The 13353-nt window shown below is 37.6% G+C and overlaps 2 long non-coding RNA genes across 2 annotated transcripts in view; one reads left to right on the forward strand and one right to left on the reverse strand.

The window, feature by feature from the left end:
• The window catches only part of LOC129528147 (uncharacterized), a 34892-nt gene extending 28236 nt beyond the window's left edge, over positions 1–6656 (reverse strand). The window contains exons 1-2 of the long non-coding RNA XR_008673374.2: positions 6474–6656; positions 6230–6366 (exon numbers count right to left, since the gene is read on the reverse strand). This is a non-coding gene — a long non-coding RNA (uncharacterized lncRNA). The remainder of the gene's footprint in view (positions 1–6229; positions 6367–6473) is intronic.
• Positions 1–13353, forward strand: part of LOC129528145 (uncharacterized) — a 312151-nt gene that overhangs the window by 218488 nt on the left and 80310 nt on the right. The window lies entirely within an intron of this gene.

The following is a 13353-nucleotide window of genomic DNA, read 5'->3' on the forward strand; positions in this document are numbered from 1 at the left end:
GCAAATGAGGTGACTGAAGTTTACAGATGATAAGTGATTTTCATTAGGTTACTCCATATACAGAATGTTCTTATTTATAATTTTCCAGATTCAAAATAGTGCACTTAAGTATAAAACTCAGTAGAATTTCAGACTTGCCCTACAAACCATTAAAAGGTAATAATCTCTAAACAAATAAATAACATTTGGGAATATAAAAGTATGCCAAAATCTCTACATTCTCTAGCAAAAGTATCATTTGATCTCTTTTCTGTTTCATATTACAATGTCATGTAATATGTGATCATTTTAACAAAACTTAACCAAAGGCGATTAGGGAATATGTAAGTGAGTCTGCAGAAGGATTTCATACAATCTCACTTCAAACAAAATAAAGCACATTGGGCCTGAAGGGAAACCTAAAGGACCCTGGAAGTAGCATAAGTAAAAGAAACAACATGCACACATATTGGCATAAGGGGCTTTTAATAAAAATGTAACTGTTATGGTTTTAGGCTGGTTCCAATGGCACAATGGACCCTCCAGTGTTCCTGTGTTGATTGCCAGTGAAACTTGTTTTTCTTTTCTGCATCTTGATCACCTTTGATAAAAGATACTTTGGGTTATAGATGTGTCTTTGCCCAACAGACAACATTGCTGATGCCAAGGCTTTACTAAAAGTCATTAAATACATAAATTTGAAGGGATTTAAAATGTAAAATGTAAAATTTGGAAGCAGCATTTTCCAGGAAAAAGTGTTACTTTAAGTAGAGGTAATATAAAGTAGAAACGTGTTTGGGAGACAAGCTCTATAATAGTGAGTCTTTTGATACAGCATCTACAATGTCAATAATATGATTTATAAATTATTTTAAAGCTCACAAGAAGGGACTAACTAGTCACTAACTTAAAGGAGCTAGAAATGTCTTATCTTTTTAATAGAGAACTAATTTCCTATCATATCATGGACTTCTACATGATATTTTAGAAATAATCTTGAGATTTTATTTTGAATTACATTTTCTATAAAACCGTAGGTAGTTAATAATCTCTGTTAATTTGATCAAGTGTAAAGTAAAAATAGTGTTATTGAGGTATATCATGTGCAGTGTCTGTTAACTGCCTACTTTTAAATGTGAAATATCAATGTAAGTCATTTTAATTAAAAAATCAATGTTAATTAAGGTATTTTTACATTTATTTTTGTTCTAAACATATTTTTATATCTATTTCTTTATTTCCCAAGTAGAAGCAAAGAATTCTGTGCTGACACACAAAAGCAAAAAATATTAGTTTACAAAAAGTTCTTCAAAAGCCTATCTTCAAACATAATTAATCTTTTTTCTTTGATTAAATGGTTTGATTTTTTTCTCTTCATAAAAACACATACAACTATTTGTAACTACATTGGTCCAAGGTATGTCATTTTAAGCAAAATTATTATGTAATTCACAACTAGATTCTGTGTTCACGTGTCATGACTACACCAATTGGCTATAATAACAGTATGTTTTTTCTGCTCTGAAAGATGGCCACTCAGGCTTTTGATATTTTCCTCCTCTCTGTATTCACTGGCACCTTTCTATTCTTTTTCTCTGTTGACAAGTTGAGATCTATACACTTCATTTGGTTTTGATGACCAATTAATTTTATAAACTTGTACAAAAGCTCTAGGTATAAGTTGCATTTGGTAGAATTGTTTTGGTTACAAGTGACAGAAAGCTAGCTAGTTCTAGTCTTGGCAATAAAAGGCCACCCAAGGAAGAAATCGTTAAGAGAATCACATTTCAGTTCATGGCACATTATTGTATTTCATCCATGCAAAGTCTCTACTGTACTTTTAATTAATTATTATACTTTTCCCCTATGTTCCACTTTTATTCCCTTCCCTCCACTCTAAAAGAAAATGCCCTAACTTATTTAATGTGAACATTCCTTTGATGCCTGAAATTTAGTTTATGTAAATAGGGTTATGCATATCAATCTGTTTCTCAACTTTTTTTTATTAGCACTATGGCTTTAAAACCCTCCCCTACTTATGTATGTAGAGCGCAAAATTTTACTTTTGTAGGATGTTAAAATGTTTTGCAGTTCTAGTCCTGTCATTAATTTACTCTGTGACTTGGAATGTGTCATCTACATTCTTCGTGTCTATGGTTCCTCACTGAAAAAAAATGGAAGAGATTGAATTAAAATATGTGATAGATTTTAGCCATAAACTGTATAAAATTTTTTTGAATGCCATGCATTTTGAGAGTTGCTCGATTAATAAATTCTATAGATACATTGTAGAAAAAATATTGGGAAAAGACAGTACATCCTTTCTAGTTGACAAAGTTGGAGAACTATAAGGTATCAAAGAGGATGAAGAGGAAATATGAGGGCGCTTGCCAGCAACTGTTATTAGATTTCATACTGTGTACTAATGTCCAAAAGGGTTGCCTTGACAGCACTACCATTGGTCACTCTCAGTTGAGGTTCAGGATGCAAAATATGAAGAGGTGTTGTATTAGGCTGTTCTTGCATTGCTGTAAAGGAATACCTGAGACTGGGAATTTATAAAGAAGAGAGATTTAACTGGCTTACAGTTCTTCAGGCTGTACCAGCATGGCTCCAGCATCTGTTTCTGGTGAGGGCCTCAGGAAGCTTACAATTGTGGTGGAAGGTAAAGTGGGAGCAGACACATCACATGGTAAGCGTGGGATCAAGACAGAGAGTGGGGAGGTGTCACACAGTTTTAAACAAGATATCTTGTGAACTCACTCATCACCCAGGGGATGGTGCTAAGTCATTCATGAGGGATTTGCCCCCATGACCAAAACACCTCCTACCAGGCCCCACCTGCATGCAACACTGGGGATTACATTATAACATGAGATTTGGAGTGGACAGATATCCAAACCATATCAGGTGGCATGTCTCCCAACTGGAAGCAGAGCCTAAATAGTAGAACTAATAGATCTTCAAGGGTGGATCAGGAGAGTTTTCTTAGGTATCCAGTGTGCAAGTAGATAGCCTTGGTGAAGCTTTTTAACCCAGTGAAGGCACATTCTGTATGAATTTGGGAATAGACAAAAATCAGCATATTTTATGACTAAATTTCACATGACATTCTGGAAAAGGAATGATGTGCCAGTGATTGTAAGTGAGAGGAGATAATTTGTATACCAAAGGTGATCTGAAATTATTAAAGTCTTCATGTAAGATATGCATGAATGGCTTGATATTATATTTAGCCTTTGGAGTTAATCTAACACCTTAATATAATTTTATGTTAAATGTTGTCTCTTACTAGAGATAAATCTCATAAATATTGGAAAAGAGAGGTTCCTTTTCAACGAATTTCTCAGAGAAATAAATGTAATATATCTATTCATTAAAATACTTCAGATCATTTTCAGCCATAAAATATTATTATGCAATAACTTTTGCCTTCCTTTTTGCACTTAAGATGTTACATTTACGTGGAATCACAGACACTTCTGGCTCTTGTTAGAGAATATTACCCTAAAATTACAAACATCTTAGGGAGAGGAAATACTTTTAACAAGATATGTTTAAAAATGGGGGGTGGACTTTAATTAAAATTAAAATTCCCTTTGAGTATGCAATAATTGTATTACTTATTTGTTACATTCTGTAAAATGTCTGAGTTTCTGGTGATATAAATTTCTGTCAAAAAGACTGTTATTTCCTGCAAATGGTTTCTGATGTTTAAAGTAAATGAATTTAGAATAGTTTCCAGGAGTCATCATCTAAGCGAGAAAATCTTGTGTTCTTAAGTAAAAACCACAGCCAGTGACTGTCTACACAGCTCAAAGTAAAATGCCGGGACTTGAGTCTAAATAAGCTACATTGGCTGCTTACACATAATGATTACTCAATTCTATGTTTTACTAGGCTTATATCAATATTTCCTAAAGGAGAAGGAATGGGTTGACTTTGTCAATATTTACTAAAATAGTTATTTCTATGGAGTCAATTATCTTTAAATCAAATAGTGCATGTTATTATATATTAAATAAAATTATTTTGTTCGCTATTTAAAATTGGATATTGTGCTAGATCCTGAGGGCCAAAGGTAAGTGATCTATATAACCCCAAGAAGTCATCTGCATGTATCCCTCAGTGTAGATCAATTTATTTCCTTCCCACCCACCCCACAATCCCCAAGCATGAACCCCCATTATCTCTGGTCTGAACTATTGCTAGGATATTCTCATGGTTCTCAACATATGCCCTGAAGTCATTTTTCATATTACTAAGTAATATTTTATAATCTCAATTTGATGATATTCCTTCTAGTTTCCAATTTTTTTTTTTTTTTTTTTTTTTGAGATGGAGTTTCGCTCTGTCGCCCAGGCTGGAGTGCAGTGGCCCCATCTTGGCTAACTGCAAGCTCTGCCTCCCGGGTTCATGCCATTCTCCTGCCTCAGCCTCCCAAGTAGCTGGGACTACAGGCACCCACAACCACGTCCGGCTAATTTTTTTTTTTTGGTATTTTTAGTGGAAACGGGGTTTCACCGTGTTAGCCAGGATGGTTTCGATCTCCTGACCTCGTGATCTGCCCGCCTCAGCCTCCCAAAGTGCTGGGATTACAGGCATGAGCCACCATGCCCGGCCTAGTTTCCAATTTTAATGACTTCTCATTATCCTTAGTATAAAGACCTAACCCATTAACATAGAACACACCATTCTGCATGACCACCTGCCCCTGACTCTCTCCAGCCTCAGCTTTGGCCTCTCTTGTATTGTCTATACTCCAAACCCATTGGACTGTCCTACTTTAATCCTTTAAACATGCTGTGTGCTTTCCTATCTCAGAGCCACACACATGCTCTACTCTCTGCAAGTACATTAGCAGCATTCTCTCCTTTACGGCTTAGTTCCAAATTTTGCTATGGATCTGAGTTCGATGAGCACTCTTTTAGGGATATCTTCCTCCTCAGCAGGTCAGAGCCTCCTGTTTCACACTAGGATGGCACTCTGTACACTTCCTTCAAAGAAATTATCATTATGTGTAATAATCATATGTTATTTGATTTATAACTGGTTCCATTTTTAGACTATGTTTCCACAAAAATATCATTAAGTATATTTCACTATTATTTTTGATACCTTGCAGAGTACCTACCACCCTAAATTCAAGGGATAGAAGGAAGGAAAGAAGAAAGGGAGACAGGCTGGGAAGGAATCACCTCACTTGCCCAGAAGTTATTATACTGTCTTCTTCTGCTGTCAGGTAGATGCTTAAACACGGATATGTTTACTTTAAGTGGATCCACTGGTGTCATAACATCAGAGTATATATTAAACATTATTAAAAAGAAATAATTTCCTTGGCTTCTTATTTTCTCAAGTTTCATACGTCACTGAGGTCTGGCTAAGCAATCCTCAAATCACACCTTTATAATAACTACATTTTGTTTATGATAAAAATATCAGAATTTGTTAACCCCGGTTCTCTAATATAAGGATCAATGAGTAGAACTGTGTAAACTTTGTAAAGCAGAAGTCTTTCATAACTCTTACCATGGTAAAATGATTTTTAAGGACTACATTCTGAGCTCAGACCCCAAAGTCAAAAGCCATTATTTTGCAGAGTGCCTGCCACTACTAGTAACCATGGAGGGATCAAAGAACGTTACAAATAAAAGAGAATTATAGATCATTCAGGCATTACCCTATTCCCTTTATTTTGAAGGTGGCATAATCTAAGCTGACGACCATAATATGGCAAAAAGATATGTAGTGATAGAGCAGCAAGCAATATGTTTTAGTTAGGACTTTCCATTACTAATAGTACAAAACCCACCCTAATACCCTAAAGGGGAGAAAAAAGATATATTGGTTCATGTAATTAAAAAGTTAGGAAGGGGGACGAGTGTGGTGGCTCACGTCTGTGATCCCACGTCTGTGATCCCAGCACTTTGGGAGGCCAAAGCGGGCGGATTACCTGAGATCAGGAGATAGAGACCAGCCTGGCCAACATGGCGAAAATCCGTCTCTACTAAAAATACAAAAATTAGCTGGGCATGGTGTCGCCCGCCTGTAATCCCAGCTACTTAGGAGGCTAAGGCAGGCGAATCGCTTGAACCCAGGAGGTGGAGGTTGCAGTGAGCCCAGATCGCACCATTTGCCCTCCAGCCTGGGCGACAGAGCACGACTCTGTCTCGAGAAGAAAAAAAAAAAAGTTAAGCAACAACTAGCCTCAAGTACCACTCGACCAGACAATGTTAGCAAAACCTACTTTCTTTCTCTCCATTTCTTGGATCCACTTTATGCTATCTTGGCTCCATTCTCATCTTCTCAGATTCTCAGATTCTCCCCTCACAGTTAAAAAATGACTGTAGCTGTTTCAGCTCAATATGCATTCAGATTCATGCCCTGCAGGAAAGAGAGTACCACTTTCAATTTGCTTAAAATAGATGTCCAGGAATTGAGGCTTATTGACTCATTAAAAAAAGAAATGGGTTGTATGTGATCCACAAGACCTGGGTTTGGAGCTTCATCTGGGTGAGTGTGGCTGCTAGAGATTGATGACATAGATGCTGATGTGCAAATAACGAGCGCCCACTCTGTGGTGAGAATCTGGGATCCAGGCTCCGTATCAACTGATCTTTTCACAGGACAAATTCATTGTGAAGGCTCAACGGTCACGTTGAACATAAGTCCAGATTATACAGCACGAGGATGAAGGAGATCTAGGAAAAATCTCAACTCATACCTCAGGGAAAGTCGTTAAAACGAATATGATCATATCACCCGGTTCAGAGCAATTGGCTAGAATAGCACTGTGTTATTTACAGCTGCTCCACAGCCCATTAGGAAATCCTGAAACCAATGCTAAGGTGTTTCTCAGATATGTGTGCAGGGATGGATGAGGGGGAGAGAAGGGGGAATCTATGTAAGCCGTTGTGTCTGTTGGATCTGAGTAGGTGTGGTATGTGGATGAGAAGGGGGCATTTTAAATTAGATCAGATAAACCAGGGCTTAGTGTTAAATCTTCCATTATTTTTTGTCTCTTAGCCATATTATCATATCATTTATGACATGGAAAAAAGTAGAAAGAGAAATGTATGATATCACCTTAATTCATCAGCTATCAGGAGATTTAAAAGTAAGTTACAAAACACTTCTAAAAATGAAGAATCATAATGTCACTATGCCAACAGTAACACACATTGTCAATAATTGGTAGTTGGGAGATGTATGGATTATTCTGGATCTTGGCATAAACCAGTGGCACCACAATGAGCCAGCTGCTTAACCTTCCTGGGGATCATATTAGGTTCCTTAATTATATTATTATGAAACAAGTTGGCTTTTCCCAAATTATGTCCTATAAGATATTAGTGCATGTAGCATAAGAAAAGCTTTCAGTGTTCCAGTAGGCTTGAGAAACACTGTATTTTAAGAAATTAAATGTAATTTATGATAGAACTTTTTATGGCCTTTAATATACAAATGAACATTGTAGGTCTCCAGGTATATAATATTCACTGATTCTCACGTATATTTAATCCAAAAATTTTAATGTACAAGTTATATTGTGAACTATCATAAAAAGCTCCTACAAATAAATGTTAGAATTCATCTCATTATCTTAAAAAAGAGGATTTTCTAAAGTTACTTAGGATCTTACTTCTAGAGATTCTTCTAATGACTAAATTATAATATTTTTTCCATAAGCAGCTATCATTCCTTTAAAATACTGAGATAAGGGATAGTGTGATTATATTCATATAATAAATAATTAGAAGTAATTACAACTCACTGGAGTAATTCCGATATAAATTTAAACGTGGGCATAACGTACAACATATTTGTTTCCCCTAGATATATCAGATGAAACAATTGGAATCATATATAAGTAAAACTGTGATTTTTTTCTGAAAAATTTATTAATTAACAGATAAAATGTTTGATGTTAAAATAGTCTCAGGCATTGAAAGGTAGTTAAAATTTTCATTTTCGGAAACAGCTTTTACGTGTTATACAGAAGTAATTCTTATAAATAATGAAATATTTAAATTTACTAAATTTATTACTTTGGAGAAATTGCATATGAAAGAAAGGAAAAATACCTGAAAAGTCAAAGAGCAATGATCAGCGAAAACACTAGCCTATTCTTTTTTTAAAAAATTTTATTATTAAGTTTTAGGGTACATGTGATGATATTAATATTGCTATCTAGCAAACAGCACTACCCCCTTTAGAATACTAACATTAGTTAGAAGGTGATTAAACAGCAAGTGGTTGACAGTCCCCGAGATAAGATAAAAATAGATTTGTTATTATTTTGGCAAGGAGTCATTGGATCCCATAAGGCGCATAAATGATTTTCTGACTTTGCAATGTGATGGCCAGTTTCCCAGCTTTTAAATTTTACCAATAAAACACGGGCAGAGACTACAGTGTGAATTTGAATTTCCTCTCCCCATACTTTCCTTTCCCCATTTTCATTTCCTTTCCCCCTCAAATGCCAAACATATTTCCCATGTCTCACTTCACCAACACCTGCTCTCTTCCAGCGGACATTTTCACAGTTAATTTCTCTCCCATTGTTTTGGGGTATGGGCTTTACCTGGTGAAGGTATGTTCCCTTGAGTCTTTGCTTTTAAATTACCTCATGATACTCTGTACATGAAATTTCATGTAACTCGAGAAGCTTTCCTTTTCTTTTTCTTCCTCTGGTCTTTTATATGTAGGGATTGTGATCTCCAAGCATGTCTAGAATCATGCTAATTTTCTTAGCTAAAAAGCATTCCTTCCATCTAACTCTGCCTTTTCACCACCATCCACCATCTTCAAATGCAAATCTAGGAAGATACAGACTTTTTTTTTTTTTTCTTGAGGAAAAGTCTCTCTAACTAGGAGGGTCGGTTTCATCACAGAGAATTTTTTTTTTTAATTTTGGTTTAATCATGTTTATTAGAACAAGAACAGCATGTTTATTTTGATACCTGGACACGTATTTCTATCTCTAGCCAAACTCTAATGATCTTCAGCCAACAGACTTTCATAGGTAAAAAGCTTCACCAATAAAATAAAAAAGATTTTTCCATTAAAATTTATCTCTGCCTGCTTTGTCTGTTCATTAGTTTGAAAGGAATAAAACCAAGCAAAGTTGCTTATCGCATAAGGAGATTTTGGGCTGAGACGATGGGGTTTTCTAGATATACAATCATGTCATCTGCAAACAAGGACAATTTGACTTCCTCTTTTCCTAATTGAATACCCTTGATTTCCTTCTCCTGCCTAATTGCCCTGGCCAGAACTTCCAACACTATGTTGAATAGGAGTGGTGAGAGAGGGCATCCTTGTCTTGTGCCAGTTTTCAAAGGGAATGCTTCCAGTTTTTGCCCATTCTGTATGATATTGGCTGTGGGTTTGTCATAGATAGCTCTTATTATTTTGAGATACGTCCCATCAATACCTAATTTATTGAGAGTTTTTAGCATGAAGGGTTGTTGAATTTTGTCAAAGGCCTTTTCTGCATCTATTGAGATAATCATGTGGTTTTTGTCTTTGGTTCTATTTATATGCTGGATTACTTTTATTGATTTGCATATGTTGAACCAGCCTTGCATCCCAGGGATGAAGCCCACTTGATCATGGTGGATAAGCTTTTTGATGTGCTGCTGGATTCGGTTTGCCAGTATTTTATTGAGGATTTTTGCATCGATGTTCATCAGGGATACTGGTCTAAAATTCTCTTTTTTGTTGTTGTGTCTCTGCCAGGCTTTGGTATCAAGATGATGCTGGCCTCATAAAATGAGTTAGGGAGGATTCCTTCTTTTTCTATTGATTGGAATAGTTTCAGAAGGAATGGTACCAGTTCCTCCTTGTACCTCTGGTAGAATTCGGCTGTGAATCCATCTGGTCCTGGACTTGTCTCAGGATGCAAAATCAATGTGCAAAAATCACAAGCATTCTTATACACCAATAACAGACAAACAGAGAGCCAAATTGTGGCTGAACTCCCATTCACAATTGCTTCTAAGAGAATAAAATACCCAGGAATCCAACTTACAAGGGATGTGAAGGACCTCTTCAAGGAGAACTACAAACCACTGCTCAACAAAATAAAAGAGGATACAAACAAATGGAAGAACATTCCATGCTCATGGATAGGAAGAATCAATATCGTGAAAATGGCCATACTGCCCAAGGTAATTTATAGATTCAATGCCATCCTCATCAAGCTACCAATCACTTTCTTCACAGAATTGGAAGAAACTACTTTAAAGTTCATATGGAACCAAAAAAGAGCCTGCATCGCCAAGTCAATCCTAAGCCAAAAGAACAAAGCTGGAGGCATCACACTACCTGACTTCAAACTATACTACGAGCCTACAGTCACCAAAACAGCATGGTACTGGCACCAAAACAGAGATATAGACCAATGCAACAGAACAGTGCCCTCAGAAATAATGCCACATATCTACAGCTATCTGATCTTTGACAAACCTGAGAAAAACAAGCAATGGGGAAAGGATTCCCTATTTAATAAATGGTGCTGGGAAAACTGGCTAGCCATATGTAGAAAGCTGAAACTGGATCCCTTCCTTACACCTTACACAAAAATTAATTCAAGATGGATTAAAGATTTAAATGTTAGACCTAAAACCATAAAAAACCCTAGAAGAAAACCTAGGCAATACCATTCAGGACATAGGCATGGGCAAGGACTTCATGTCTAAAACACCAAAAGCAATGGCAACAAAAGCCAAAATTGACAAATGGGATCTCATTAAACTAAAGAGCTTCTGCACAGCAAAAGAAACTACCATCAGAGTGAACAGGCAACCTACAGAATGGGAGAAAATTTTTGCAATCTACTCATCTGACAAAGGGCTAATATCCAGAATCTACAATGAACTCAAACAGATTTACGAGAAAAAAACAACCCCATCAAAAAGTGGGTGAAGGATATGAACAGACACTTCTCAAAAGAAGACATTCATGCAGCCAAAAAGACACATGAAAAAATGTTCATCATCACTGGCCATCAGAGAAATGCAAATCAGAACCACAATGAGATACCATCTCACACCAGTTAGAATGGCGATCATTAAAAAGTCAGGAAACAACAGGTGCTGGAGAGGATGTGGAGAAATAGGAACACTTTTACACTGTTGGTGGGACTGTAAACTAGTTCAACCATTGTGGAAGTCAGTGTGGTGATTCCTCAGGGATCCAGAACAGGGTATATACCCAAAGGATTATAAATCATGCTGCTATAAAGACACATGCACATGTATGTTTATTGTGGCACTATTCACAATAGCAAAGACTTGGAACCAAGCCAAATGTCCAACAGTGATAGACTGGGTTAAGAAAATGTGGCATATATACACCATGGAATACTATGCAGCCATAAAAAATGATGAGTTCATGTCCTTTGTAGGGACATGGATGAAGCTGGAAACCATCATTCTCAGTAAACTATCCCAAGGACAAAAAACCAAACACTGCATGTTCTCACTCATAGGTGGGAATTGAACAATGAGAAAACATGGACACAGGAAGGGTAACATCACACACCCACCGGGGCCTGTTGTGGGTGGGGGAGGGGGGATGGATAGCATTAGGAGATATACCTAACGTTAAATGATGAGTTAATGGGTGCAGCACAGCAACATGGCACATGTATACATATGTAACAAACCTGCACGTTGTGCACATGTACCCTAAAACTTAAAGTATAATAAAAAAAATAAAATAAAATAAAATAAAACCCTGCAAAGTGTGAACGCCTGCCTGATGCGTGACTATCCTTGACATCATTCACTGTCACTACTTTAGAGAACATTATCTACAGTAAATGCTCTATGGCATCTCCCAAACTGACCCCTTCCTGTGTCCTGTTCTATAGTTCATTGTTGCCTGAGTTTTCTTTTTTTTTTTTTTTTTTTTTGAGACAGAGTCTCGCTCTGTCGCCTAGGCTGGAGTGCAGTGGCGCGATCTCGGCTCACTGCAAGCTCCGCCTCCCGGGTTCACGCCATTCTCCTGCCTCAGCCTCCCGCGTGGCTGGGACTACAGGCGCCCGCCACCACGCCCGGCTAATTTTTTGTATTTTTTAGTAGAGACGGGGTTTCACTGTGTTAGCCAGGATGGTCTCGATCTCCTGACCTCGTGATCCGCCCGCCTCGGCCTCCCAAAGTGCTGGGATTACAGGCGTGAGCCACCGTGCCCGGCCTGTTGCCTGAGTTTTCTATCTGCAATATAAATCAACCTCATTTCTATTTTAAAATGCTTCAAAGTTTCTTCTTCCCACCTTTCCTACTTCTTCCTGCTCCATGCCAATTGTATCTTACCTGAGTTTCGGTCACAGTAAATATGTGCATGATCTCTGAGGATGCATGGCTGTGTGTGTGTGTGTCGCAATTTCATATTTGGTTCCTTCCTCCTAGATTTCTGTTGTCCTTTTCTCTGTTTGAAGAATTCCTAGTCATTATTCTAGAGTCAAATTTTACTTCGTCTGTAAAATCTTTTCTTACTTTCCCTAGGTGTTACCTCCACCCTCATTTATACCTCCTTATGTATTTTACATGCTGCTGGTTTACACTGTATTATGTTACATGTATCTATGTATATCTTTCTTCTGTACACTGCACATGAGAGCGCAAGTCAATGATCACTAAGGTCAATAAATGGCACCCCTTTTCCCTGTCTGTCAAAACCAATTGGAAACAGAGAAGTCAAGCAGACAGAGGTTAAAATATGACTCCTTCAGTGGATAAAAATGATGTAAGAGAATATGTCCTAGGCCTGTGGACCAGGTGGGCTTTTTATTGTTTCAGCCCTCAAGCTGAATTCAACCACCCAATTGTAGGTAGCCTGAGCTGTCATAGGAACAGAGCTTATCTGAAAAGCTCACCACTTGGCCAGGAGCAGTGGAAACCCATGTTCCTTGCAAGCAAGCAGATATGAGGAGAGAAAGGGGATGAGACCACTTTGCCAGTTCCTTCTTTCTAAGTCATCAGTCAAATAAATACATCACTCCCCACCCTGGAAATGACAGAGAGATGGAGGATGGGGCAGAGGAATGGGGACAGAGCAGGCGTGTTCCTCCAGTGAAATACGAAGAAAAGGAAAGGAGGTTCCCACATGTGGTAGTTTTACAAAATGTCTCCACATGTTTTAGTACTCCTCCCTTCCAGAGGCAGAATCTTTTATAATTCCCCTCCCTTGAGGGTGGACTGAACCTAGTGACTCACTTCTAGCGAAAACAATAAAGGGAAAGTGATCGTGTGAGACTTCAGAAATTAGCTTGTAAAAGGCACCATGACTTCCTTCTTGCATTGTGTCACTCACTCTGAACGACATTAGCTGCTGTGCTGTCAGGATACACAGGGGCCCTGTGGT

This window comes from Gorilla gorilla, chromosome 19 (genome assembly GCF_029281585.2).
Source record: "Gorilla gorilla gorilla isolate KB3781 chromosome 19, NHGRI_mGorGor1-v2.1_pri, whole genome shotgun sequence".
Classification (NCBI taxonomy): Eukaryota; Metazoa; Chordata; class Mammalia; order Primates; family Hominidae; genus Gorilla; species Gorilla gorilla.